Genomic DNA, 13815 nt, shown 5'->3' on the forward strand with positions numbered 1-13815 from the left:
TATATATACACAATGGAATAGTACTCACCCATAAAAACAGACAAACTCATCCCATGTGAGACACCATGGATGGATCTTGAGCAAAACAAGTCAGACAGAGAAAGAAATACTGTATGATTTCACTCCTATGTGGAATATAAGCAAACACATAGATGAGACTAGATTAGTGGTTACCAGAAGAAAAAGGGATGAGGGAAGATGAAATGGTAAAGCCACATATGTATGGTGACGGATAAAAACTGAATTATTGGTGATGAACACAATGCAGTCTAAAGAGAAACTAAAATATAATGATAGACACTTGAAATGTATACAAGGTTGAAAGCCAATATGACCCAATAAAATAATTATATATATATATGTATATATAAATACATATATATACATATATATATTTAAATACAGACAGTGACCACTAAAAATAGGCACATATAGAAAAAGCAAGTTAAAATGGAATTTTAAATAAATATTATTAACCCCAAAGAAGAAAAAAAGAGAAAGGGGAACAAAAGCCAAATGGAAAAAAAGAAAACATACAGTAAAATGGATGACCTAAATCTGTCAATTATTACATTAAATGTAAAAGGATAAAATTCTCCAATTGAAACTTAGAGTTTGTCATAACAGATAGAAAAACAGGATTTAAAAAGAAACAAAAGAATATCTTAAATACTCAAAATCTTTGTTAAATTCTATCATACATAGTTTCCTTATTTTGACAAATATTTTGAATGGCTGCATAGCACTCTAACTTATGGTTATAATAGAATTAATCATGTTTAGGTGATTATGATTTTATACATTAAGTTTGACAACATATCTAAGGTCTTTTACTGTCACAGAACTATACACTGAAAAGTGGTTAAAATGGCAAATGTAATGCCATGTATACTTTCCAAAATAAAGTAAAAGAATGATGTGCTTATCTACCACATGGACGAACTTTGAAAACCTCATGCCAAGTGAGAGGAGCTAGACATAAAAGGACACATATTGCATGATTCCATGTAGACTGAATTTCAAGACTCAGCAAATCCATGGAGACAGAAGACGGGTTAGTGGTTTCCAGAGTATGGGAGGACCAGGGATAGGAAGTGACAGCTAACAAGGACAGGGTTTCTTACTAAGGTGATAAAATGTTTTGGAATTAGATAGTGGTACTGATTTGTACAACCTTGTGACTATAGTAAAATGTTTTCTTTTGAGTACATTTTTACAAGGTGAGTTTTGGGGCTGGCCCAGTGGCATAGTGGTCAAGTTCAGCACACTTTGCTTTGTTGGCCCAGGTTCACAGGTTTGGATCCCAGGCATGGTCCTACACCACTCAACAAGTCATGCTGTGGTGGCATCCCACATACACAATAGAGGAAGATGGGCACAGATGTTTTCTCAGGGTCACTCTTCCTCAAGCAAAAAGAGGAAGACTGGCAACAGGTGTTCGCTCAGGGCCAATCTTCCTCACCAAAAAAAAGAAAAGAAAACAGTGAATTTTATGATCATGAATCTATCTCAACTTAAAAAGTAACGTAAAAATTTACAACATAAATTCCTTACCATCATGGTGCTCTCATAGGTCATCAGAGTTTAATCACAACCCGACAGTGGTGACTGCAGTCAGAATGACATCACTGCCTTATAAAACACCAAGTCACATTATCTGAATCTCCCTAGTGGCCTTCGATGCATCTATTCCTATTCAGGGTTTACTTTACTTACCAGAAGGAACGTAAAAGTGTCAACTATGTCATTTGAATCTTTTTATCACCCCGAATACTAAGATGGCATGGTCTGGAATATCATAAGCACTTACTAAAAATCTGATTATTCTACCCCAAATTCTAGTTCTAGACATTTCTTAAGAAAATACTGAGATAAAGAAATGCATGTACGAGTATGTTCAATACTTAGTTTTTGACACCCAAAAACCAGAAACACAAAATTCTAACAGGGAACAGGTTAATTAATTTGGTTCTGCTACATGATGGCAGGTACAGCATTATTAATCAGGATGATACTGGTCCAAGTGTAAAATATGCACCCATAACTGGGGAACGGTATCCAGTTGAAACTTAAGACATAGATTCTGTTCTCAGATTTTCTAAAAGTAACTGCTCTTAGAGTTCATGACATTTTAATGTCTTGACTTTTTCATCAGTAAAACTAAGAGTGTGAAGATCACCTACTAAGCATGAATATCTTGGAGAAGTATAATCTACATAAAAACTTAATAATATGTTGTAATCCTATATAAATATGTTAGATATTTTTACTGAAGAACATTGCATGTCCTCTAATTCGGTATTATAAAAGAAAATTATTCTTAGATTAAAATTGTGCTTATCAGCCCTGCTCTGATAATGCTCACAAAACAAAGGGAAAAAAAATCAGGACTTTTGCTTGAGAATGCATTTTTAATTCATAAATCAAGAGCTTCTAGAAAAGAGGAGGAGGAAATTTCCCTCCCACCGAAATGCAGCAGAATCAAAGAGACATTTGTGAATCACAACCTGCCCAAAGAAGCTGATGTGATCAAGCGTCTCATAAAGTGAGAACATCAGTAAGACTCTCAGTGCCCTGAAGCAGCAAAGAAAGACGTGGGGAAATAAAATGATTCCTTATTTTCTTCTATTTCAATCAGTATTTGGACATGTTTTTGGGAAGACAACTAAAAATCAGATATTATTGCAAAGTTTTGTTAAGTTTTTCTTATATCAATAAGTTAAAATCAATGATTTTATGAAAAAAAAACTATCCTCAATGTTGACTTTTGTGTGTAAAACAATTCTTTCCCCTCATCAAGGTTCTTCTTTTGGGGATGGCAGGACTGAGGAGGAAGTCACGAGGCACCAGGCTGTTCTTGGGGCACAGAATGACTCCCTTACACGACACTCTCCAGGTCCACACCCGCCCTGCTCATACACATAAACAGATGGCAGGAGGACAGAGCCTGGACCACGGGAATAGGTCTACAGCACGTTCCTGGGGTCCCAGCTCTGGGAACCCCGAGGCTCTGAGACAGTAGCCGCCCCTCAGAGCTCCCAAGTAGAGAACTCCCCAGGCTTCCCCAAACTAACCTCGGTGCCCCCTGGCTGGAAATCTTCTTTAGGGCTCAATGTCCTACTTCCCTCTCTCAGCCAAGTAGCTGTGAGGAGAGAAGAGGAGGAAGCGCCAGGGAGCCCAGAGCCACCAGACAGTGACGCCACAGAGCCACAGCCATCACACCCGCACAGGTGAAGGACATGCACCAAATCCCCGTCACCCCAGCACAGCCACGCACCTGTCACAGCCTCGCAGCCTCACCCACGGCACGGAGGCGCATCCCACCGCTCACTCGCGTCTCTCACACACACCCCGCCACACGCTGCCCGTGTGTCCCCACAGACACACACCGTCCTCCGCCGTTCAGGCCCGAGAGTCCCGTGAGGACTGGCGTCCCTACTACCGGCCTCCACGCTGTGAGCGCTTCCGCCGCCACCCCTCCTGGTTCACGTCGGGCTCCGAATTGACTCGCTTCACAGGATTCCCGCATCCTGTGCTAACACATCCACAAATGAGCTCCACTCACCTTGCGAAGAGGGAGAACCGCGCGAAAACGGAATGGAAGCCGAAGAGCTGGAGTGACCGCTGCCCTCTGGGAAGTGTCGCTCCAACCTGAACATCTCCGGGCGCCGCGGCTCGTCAGAAAGGCCGCCGAAGCGCGGAAGTCCCGGTGGAACGGCAGCGCGAGAACCGCCCGGAGCCGGGCCCGAGCGCAGGTGTCTCCGCCAGGAGCGCGACGCGAGGGCGCGTGCGCGGGCACGGAGCCTGCGCGGAGGCCGCTGGTGCGCGTGCTCGGTCCAGAGGCGCCGCTGCGCCGGGGAGGCAGAGCAGGGTGGCCTGGCGCCGGCTCCGAGCGTCCGGCCTGTGCGCGCAGAGCCGCGCGGGAGGGTCGGCGGGGCGGCCCCGGGGCGAGAGCGCACGGCGGGTGTGAGCTCTGAGGGCGGGGCCCCGGGCGAGTCCCCTCAGGCGGCTGCAGCCTGGGGACAGCACGTGGGGCAAGTAACTCCTGATACCGCCTGGGATGAGCTGGTTTATTCAGTGTCTGTTAGCTGCGTTTAAAAGGTGTGAAGGAGTGAAGTAATGCATATTTACGTAATTCTCTAGGCTAAGCTATAATAGTCAAAATGGAATGGATAATTATTTGTAGAAGTTCTGTGGTGAAAATTATGCAGATATTTTGTAATATTGATTCAGGGACAGATTTTCCAAGCATGCCCAAAGAGAGGAATGTTATTAAAATTTTAAGAGTTGACTAGATAATTATTTGTAATCATCCTAATCACTTGAATGCAAATCAATTAATAAAAGTTAATCCTAGACAAAGATTTGATAGACTTATTTTTAAAAAATATAAGGAGCACACTGATAGTAATCTTAATTCCATTTTTTCTCAATAAGATAGGTGTCAGTAATCTAAGTGGAAAGGGAATGGTGAACTACCATAGGACCCAGCTATCCCACTACTGGGTATCTCTTCAAAGAGCTTGAAGTCAGCAATTCCAAAAGTCCTGTGCACCCCAATGTTTATTGCAGCATTATTTACAATAGCCAAGACATGGAAACAACCTAAGTGCTTCCATGGATAAAGAAGTTGTGGTATGTATATGCAATGGAATACTACTCAGCCATAAAACAGAACAAAATGGTCCCATTTGCAACAACATGGATGGAGCTTGAGGGAATTATGTTAAGTGAAATAAGCCAGATAGAGAAGGACAATCTCTGTATGACTCCACTCCTATGAGGAATTTAAACATGTGGACAAAGAGAACAGATTAGTGGCTACCAGGGGAAAGATGGGGTGGGGGGTGGGCTCAAAGGGTGAAGGGCTGCACCTACAAAACGACTGACAAACAATGATGTACAAATGAAATTTCACAAGACTGTAACCCATCGTTAACTCAATAAAAATTTTAAAAAATAATTTTAAAAAATTAAATAAATAAGACTTTTAACACACCGCCTCCTCAATATTTATGACATATTTGATAAAGAATTCACACATTAAAATATGCCTATGGGCACTAGGCCTTTACTTTAAAAATTCACTATTAAATTCCTTCGCGTATTAGGAAGACCTGCTAAAAAATCCACACCGAAAAACAAACCCCCTTAGCTTTATACAGATAAACAAATAATTTAGCCAAAAAGAAATACTTGGGAAACGACTGGAAGGAAACACTAACAAAACTTAGCAAGAGTGACAAGGCAATGGTAATGAGCACGCCGTCTTTCAAAAGAAGGAATCATTCAAAATATTTCTTTATCAGAGACACAAAAACAATCATGTCCTCTGGTACAGTAAAACCACTTTAAAGATATATTCCAGCACCCTGCTCAATTCCATCCCATTTCCTGCATATATTCTCTATCAGTGCACATCACACTATATATATATATATATATATATATATATTCCAGCACCCTGCTCCATTCCATCCCATTTCCTGCATATATTCTCTATCAGTGCACATCACACTATATGTTTATTCCTGAGATCTAAACTTCACGTACAAAATACACATCATCCTGAATAAGAGAGAGTGCAAGACGGCACAGTCAAGCACACAGACTCAGCGCCCTCTTCACAGTCTACTTTCCTTCAGAAGGTGGGCAAGTTCCTTGACCTCCAGATCTCGTTTTTCTCCTCTGCCAATATTTATTCATCGACTGCATCCTAGTTACTGTCCAAAGAAATTTATCAGCAGTTCTCTATATTTTAGATACCAGACTTCCCTCTGACATACTAATGGCAAGCATTACCCCATTCCATTGACTTTCTTTTTATCTTTGTTTTCTTTGGTGTAAATGTTTCTTATTTCCATATATATAGGATTTGAATTTTTCTTTTTTGCCACCAATAATTTCCTTTAATGTTTCTATAATTTCTATGTTACTCAGTAATTCCCCTGTCTGGGATTGTATCCTAAGAAATTATCATAGACTTGGACACACTGAAGGGGATCACACTTATGTGGAGATGGCAGTGGTGGGGAAGGACAGAAAGGGGTGGAAATGTATAAATTTTGCATTGTTTGACAGACATTTTTACTTCTTTCAGTTTTTAAAAGAGTGCCATTCCTGTCTTCCATTGTAAAGACCAGGGAAATAAAAACCTAATGTTGAGATATAAAAGAGAAGCTTGAACAAAAATTGACATTTTAAAAGATGTTAATTGAAGGATTATGTATAATAGGAACATTAGAAATACCTTAAATAGCTAATACGAAGAGAGTGATTAATTTGTAATATATAGCATATATAAAACATAAAAAATATACAGCAATTAATGAAAACATTTTCTTTTCAAGAAAGATGTGGGTTTTTAATAACTGAAAATTTAACATTTAATTAGATCATCAGGGACATAATTAGATTGAGCTATTTGCAGGAATTTTTAAACTATATTTTTTGTATAAAAACCATTATTACAATGCTGGAGGAAATGAAAACACAAGAAAGGTTGATGTGATCTTGCCAGATCACCCAGCTCCTCCCAGGCTTTGTCAATATGTGCGTGTGACTTGTAAATAATTGCAGTCTGTCAACTCTGTATTTATACATTTTCAGAGGTGATTTTGGAGATGTGTGCTTAAATTTTACAGAGATTTTTTAAAAGTGTTTTGAATCATATTTTATGAGTTCTAAAGCAGCATAAAAGAAAAATATTTGTCACCTTATATAAAACATCTACGTAATAAAAACGCCAATCAACATCTTTATTGTATTTCTGCTATGTTTTCTCAGACAGTTTCTGAGGGAAGAACCATCAACAGCTTTTACTTATTGCTGGAAGAAAGCAGCAATCAGTGGATGAGAAAGGAAAGTCTGAGTGAGTTCTACTTTCTTTAAGTCTCCAAATGGACACTTAAGGGGGAAAATGCTGATCCAGAGCAATGGCTGACAGTGTTCCGGATTAAGTGAGAGCCTATTCATCCTCTAACATGTAAGACTGATTGGGAAACAGCTCTATATTTGTTTTCTAGAAAGACTCCACCAGTTTATACTTGTGGCCAACTAATGTTAAATTTTGTCATTCTTACTAATTTTTTATAGCAATACCTCTTGCTCTTGATGTCTCAATACTTTACCTAAAAATGCTCATAATTTCTAATGGTAGATCCAGGGATATTGTTATTATTGTTGTTGTCATTATCAGTATTTTAAAGTACCATTTATTGAAAATCTATTATTTGCCAGGTACTGTAATACAATTTATCTTAAAACTCCATGGAGAAGAGATTGTTATCAAACTGAGGTTTATGAAGGATTACGCCTCTTGCCCAAGGCCATATATGGCCTTCAACCTTTGGATTTAAAACAGTGGCAGGGTAGAGATTAAAACCCAAGTCAAAGCCCACACTCTTTGCCACTATCCTGTACTCATCTTGGGCCCCAGCTAATCCAAGGCTTGGTTTACATGGACTCTGGAGCCATTAGGACTTAAAAGTTTATTAGACACACAAAGTGAGAACATCTTTATTTATTTATTTATTTATTTATTTATTTATTTATTTTTGCAGGGGAAGATTTGCCCTAAGCTAGCGTCTGTTGCCAATCTTCCTCATTTTTTCTTCGTTTTTTCCTCCCAAAGTCCCCAGTACATAGTTGTGTATAGTTGTAAGTTCTTCTGGTTCTTCTAAGTGTGCCAGCACCATAGCATGGCTACTGACAAATGAGTCGTCTGGTTCTGTGCCTGGGAACTGAACCCAGGCTGCTGAAGTGGAGCACGCTGAACTTGAACTACTAGGACATCAGGCTGGCTCTAGAGAGCATCTTTAAAACTGGGGAAAACAGAACAGGTTTTTGAAATGGAGAATCCTTTAATTGTAATTCTTTCCTCCTTTAATTCCAGTGGAGAATTTAGAGCCCCATTATCTTCCTTTCAGCTTTAACTGTTACAGGCAAATAGATTCATTAAGTAATGAAGTCCGGTTCTCCACCCAAGCCCTGCTCCCTGCCTTGCCAGGAACGGGGCTGGTGGAGTACACAGGGGCTCCCGCAGGATTTGAGCCTCATTCTAACTTTTCCCTTTTGTGGTCAGCTCACAGTAACTACCAGGTTTTGAAGTCCTTACTGTATTCCAGCTGCTATGCTATGATCTTTAGGTAGGATATTTCATTTCATTCTCACAACAACCTTATGTCTACACAAAATAACCCATAACCAGTCTATAGGTTAGAGAGATAAGCTGAGTTTTACTTGAGCCAAGTTGAGGATTATAACCTGGGAAGGCAGTTTCCACAAAGGAAGAAAATGTTCCAGAGAAGCATGGTTTTCAGTACAGTTTTATAGCTTTTTAGAACAAAGAACATACCTTAAACATGCCCAGGATACATACTCATCAAAGTTTCAAAGAGGTATTCAGTTAAAAATTAGCAGGTCAACCTGACCCTGATGTCCAGGAAAGGGAAGTTATCTTCAGAGTGCTGATATGGGTGTTACTAATAGGGAATTACTGACACTGGATACTGGCTGAGACTGGCATTGTAGGAGGGGACGTATGCATTCTTGTAAGAGAATGCATTCTTTAACAGTTAAAGCAGATGTACAATGTGTGTTTGATAGGCAGTAAGTCAAGCTTCCTTAGTTCAAGCCAAATCAGTTTTGAACCAGAATGGCTACCCCATATACACAATATGTGAAAATCTCATATCACTTATGAAGTAGGTGTTGATATGACTCACATCAATGAAGTCTGAGAACAGAAATTGAGCAGCTCCAGAACTAGAGCCCTAGGTGGTCAGACTCTAAAACTAATCTCCGCTCTACATTATAAATTTTTCTTGAATCAATAATGATTTCTCTTGCTCCTATTTGGTAATCCAATTTCAAGATTTCAAGACTCCATCTCAAGATGTCTACAGATAAAGCCCATCAGATGGAGACCACCAAGAACACCTGAAGCTGGGTACCTGAGGGTTACTGTAAACATTCGATTCTTTTGACCTTGTTCCCGACACAGATGTAGGTGAAAGGAAATTAATCTTGTCAATTTGCTGCTTTTTTTGTTTAACTTGAGTGGTGACTCAAGGGTAACAAGGATTTATAAGCTTATTTTGCAGAAGAAAAAGAATGCCTTCATTGTTGTTACTTTTAATTTTATTATTATTATTTTGGTGAGGAAGATTGTCCCTGAGCTAACATCTGTGCCAGTCTTCCTCTATTTTGTATATGGGGCACCGCCACAGCATGGCTTGATGAGTGGCATACAGGTCCGTGCTCATGACCTGAACCCATGAACCCGGGGCTGCTGAAGTGGAGCATATGAACCTAACTGCCACACCACCAGTGCAGCCCCAAGAATGCCTTCAATGAAGTTACAATCACCAGATAAACAGCCCCCAGCTGCCCTTGATACCCAGAAGTCAAATTGCCCAAGGGCTTATCTGGAGCGAAAGGAACATCACGGATTTCCCCTTTGTTTCTTTGAAACTCCTCCTGCCAACCCCCTTAGCTTATGAAATCCCCCACCTTCCTCTCTTGTGAAGGTGGTTTTGAGAGAACCTGTTTTCCTCCCCCTTGTTTTGGCCAATTTGAATAAATCTTTCTCTGCCTCCAGGCACGCATGTCTCTGTGTTCGGCTTACTGTACATCAGACACGCGAATTTGAGATTAAGAGGTTTGGTATCACAAGTTGCAGTTAAGCAAAGTTTGGTTTATTTACTTGCTGCTGCAAGGGAGAACATGAAGCCTCTCAGGGGAACCCTGGGGAGTCTGGGCACAGCGACCTGGGAGAGGCTCACCTCAGGGTGTGGGCCCCGCTGGGTGATTCTGGGGAGGGACCCAGGAAGCAGGGATCAGCTCTGGATTGTCTCTGTCATGGGTCAGGGTTCATTTGGTCAAGTTGCTTAATTCTTTTGTTGACTCATCTTTATATCATTGCTGAATTGTGTCTGTTTGGTCAATCAGCGCTGAGAGAGGTATGTTGAATCACTCACGATAATGGCAGATTCATCAATTTTTTCTCTGTAGTTCTGTAAATTTTTGCTTCATCAATTGTGAGCCTATTTTATTAGATCCATACATGTTTCAAATTGCTCTAGCTTGGTGAATAGAATCTTCTATCATTGCACCATGACCCTCTCCATTCCTAACAATGTGCCAGCTTTCTTTTGGAAAACTGCTTGGCAATTTCCTATAAGGTTAAACATACCCAGAATGACCCAGAAATACCACATCTATATTTCCCCAAGAGAAATAAAACATGCCCACAAAAAAGACTTGTACAAGAATGTTTATAGCAACTGTTGACCTTAAACAGACAGCCAGTTATTTCTCCGGCAAAAATGGGTTTACGGGGAACCAAGAAAGAATTGCAATTCAAAGTCTGAAACCACGGCGAGCCAGGTGCAAGTCGCTAGCAGCATGGAGGAGAAACTCTATTCTGGGCGGAAGAGGAAGTTGGGAGGGCCATTGTAAACAAGGAGTCCAGAGGTGTAGCAGCGTTTCACTAGCTGAGTTGTGATAGTCTCTCATTGGCTGATCTTCTTGGTCAAGAAGAAGTCTGTCTTCTTCCTGTTGGGCTCTGCTAGGAGGTAGGGTGTGAAAGCTCCGCCTCTGGATCCCAAGACTCCAATTTAGTGAGGTTTCTATTTATTAATTTCCACACAACTTTATTCATAATAGCCAAAAATGGAAATAATCCAGATGTCCAGCAATGGGTGAATGGATAGACAAAGTATTCGATGGAATACCTTTCAGCAATAAAAACCAACTCCTGATCACGCAACAGTAGGGATGGATCTGGAAAGCATGGTTAGAGAAAGAAGGGCCACCTGGGAGAGGACTACCCCCTTTATGTGTGTGGTGATGGAAATCAGAGCAGAGGTTGGCTGCCTAACAGTGGGCGCCTGGAAAGGGGATGAGGGAACTCTCAGTGATGGAAATGCTGTTTCCCGATTGGGTGGTGCTTACACAGCTGTTTACGTTTAGCAAAACTCATGAAATCGCACACTAAAAGATCAATCCTTTCCACGGTATTTAAATTTTACCTCAATAAAAACCGGATTAAAAAAAAAAAAAAAAAGCCTGGCGATGTTGGAAAGTAACGCTAAGCGATGTAAGGAGAATTCTGGGTTTGTAAACCCTTTTTAAAAAATATTAAGTGAAGAAAACGTTCCAATAAGTTGTGCTGGATTTGTGTGACTAAACAAGGACATTAAAAGCCCTGCAAACACTGAGTCCCTTCTGCTCCGAGGAGCGCTTTCATCTTTCCTCGGATGCTGGGGCCCTGGAGCTCCAGGCGGTTTACGGACCGCACCTCCTCACCAGCGCCCCGTCCCCGATCCTCAGCCATAATCGCGTCGGACGCGCCCATCCTTTGAACAGTCCGTTCACCTTTCAATCAATTCGAATAGCGCAGGGACGGACGAAATCGCAAGCCTCGTCAAAAAAAGAAGGGGCGGGCCCCTTTCCCCGCGGGGTTGCTCAAAGGCCCTCCAATCAGAGGCTGGGTGTGGGAAGTTCGGATTCTGGGCGGCTCAGGTGTAGGCGGCACTGCTCCGAGGCGGCGGCAGCGGCGGCTCTCCAGATACGGAGCGTTTCTTTCCTTTTGGTTTGACTGAGGTTTCACGCTACAGGCTGCCTAAGGGAGGTGGGTGCTGGGAGCTGGAGGAAGGGCGCTGGCTCGCCTCCTCCTAGAAGGTCTGGAAGGGTCTGAGGTGGGCGGCGGCGAGCTGGACTCCTCTCGGGGGAGGCTCCTCTAGGACCAGTTACCTGTCCTTCCCGCAGCCAATGCCTCCGTCCTCCAGAAGAGTAAATATTTGTTGCCATAATCTATGTAGCAGTCAGCGTTTCACCACTGGGCCGTGATTGGCCTCTGGGGCGGGACGATGCTTAGCATCCTTGGCCCCGACCTTCAATGCCATTAGCTGCTCCCAGAGCCGGCGACGTCTAAAACCGCCCTGGTTGGGAACCTCTAGGCAAGCAAGATGAAGGCATTCTAGACTTTCAAGCTGGAAGAAACTCCACTCAGCCAAGAGGGGAACTTGGATGTAGTGATGTGAAGAGCCAGGCTGCGGGGCTTGAGATCCCAGCGCCAGCGCCTGTTGGCTGTGCTAGCGCGGGCAGTTCTCTCCCTCACCTGTGTAACAGCGATGATACTAACCACCTGTTCGGGTTTAGGTGACAATTAAACACGCCTTTACTATTAACTCAAGCTTTTGCATGCAGGCTGTCTCTCTTTGTGGTGTATAGTGCTATGCTGTATTTTAAAGTAACTAATGGTTTATTGTTTCTTTAACATTTAGCACATTAATACTTCCAGGAGGTGGGAAGTCAAATAGTAGAGGAGCATGCTTACTGAAAAGTAGAGTCCTTTGTCACTTCCCCTGGGCTCTTACAGGAGAGTGTTATTAGCATCCAAGTCAGAAGAATTCTCATTTTTTGTATACTCTGTTGATTGTAACATTTTAATGGGTTGCATTTCTTGTGCAGATTTTTCTTTGGAGTTGTCTAGTGGACTGTCTCAGTTATTCTTGTTGTTGAAGAGTCTAGTTTGCTTAGAACTTTTTTATCTTCCTATTGGCAGACCTTCCCCTTTTTCTTTCTCTCTTTTTTTTTCTTTTGAGCCAGCAACACTTCTGGAGAATCAGTCATCTTTCTCCCATTGGGCTTGGTTGTTTTCTATACCAGCTGCATAGGTGACTCCCTTAGACTTTCCACTTTCCTTTATTCTTTTCCTCATTTGAATGAAGGATTTCCTGGAACACATGGCATCCTGTTTCTTGTCCTTCTCCCTTGTTTGGCTTGAACACGTTCTCAAGAATCTTTCTAAGAAAAGAGTATGTGCCAGCTAAACAATGTGATTTCTTACATGGCCGAAAATAATTTCATTATGCCCTCAAATGGCAAACTGTATGGCTATCCTTCTGTGTGACCATGGTAATTCTTCTAAAAACCCATCTTTTGCTCACTCTTGTATATCCAACTGCCTGCTTATCATCCCTGTCTGTCTAATAGGCATCTCGTGTGTTTGGTTTGTTTTGTTTTTTGGCTTGAGAAAAAGTGCCAGGCTGCCTGCCTTCATCACAGGGAAAGGTTAGGAAACGATTCTATATACTGTCCTTCACTTGCTCTCCCTATCCTCTCCTTTCCTTCACACTTGTCACTTTGTAATGCTGTGCGGTGAGCCTAGAGCCTCTTGTTTGTGTTATGGCCCATATCTTCCTGGGCTTCACTTCATCTGTCAAGCAAGGCCGTATGTAGAACCCCAAAATAGACTGTACTATCTTCTGATAACTTTCTGCCCACACTGCAGTGTCACATATTTATTCCATTTTGTACTGAAAAATTTTTATTTTAGAATGCTCTGAGTTGGGGCAGGAGGTGAACTGGAATCTTAATTTTTTAAATAATATGAAAACCTATATAAGTTGTCTACCTTTCTTTTGCCTGGCAGGATGGCTGCATCACATTTTGCCAGTCAACTGAGAAAGGATTTAAATATTGAGATGATTAGAGCTAAAATTGCTGAGGAGAGATTTCTGTCTCAGAAAGCAGGCAGATATGATAAATATGAATGAAAATGACACTCCAACGTTGGAAGGTAGAAATCTTGAATTGGAGGAGGCATCTCAAGAGCCTATTCCAGAAGAGATGCATGTGAGGCAAAGTAAGTAAAGGGCTATTGTAGTTTTAACTGCTTTGAAGAGGGGAAAAAGTTGGTTTAATATCTGAGGTTAAAAAATCCTTGATCAGGGGCCAGCTGGGTGGTGTGGTGGTTAGGTTCACATACTCTGCTTCTGTGGCCCGGGGTTTGTGGGTTCAGATCCT

The 13815-nt window shown here is 41.7% G+C and overlaps 1 protein-coding gene across 4 annotated transcripts in view; it reads left to right on the forward strand.

Moving 5' to 3' along the window:
• The window catches only part of LOC123276004 (disks large-associated protein 5-like), a 65991-nt gene that overhangs the window by 23311 nt on the left and 28865 nt on the right, over window positions 1–13815 (forward strand). For 2 of the 4 annotated variants that reach the window (XM_070516893.1, XM_070516894.1), the window contains exons 1-2: window positions 5487–6985; window positions 13442–13654. The gene's annotated coding sequence lies outside the window, so the exon portion shown is untranslated. Of the gene's footprint in view, window positions 1–3134; window positions 6986–13441; window positions 13655–13815 lie in introns of those variants that run through there. The other 2 variants (XR_011505688.1, XM_070516892.1) reach the window with 2 other exon arrangements.

Source organism: Equus asinus, chromosome 9 (genome assembly GCF_041296235.1).
Source record: "Equus asinus isolate D_3611 breed Donkey chromosome 9, EquAss-T2T_v2, whole genome shotgun sequence".
In the NCBI taxonomy this organism is placed as follows: Eukaryota; Metazoa; Chordata; class Mammalia; order Perissodactyla; family Equidae; genus Equus; species Equus asinus.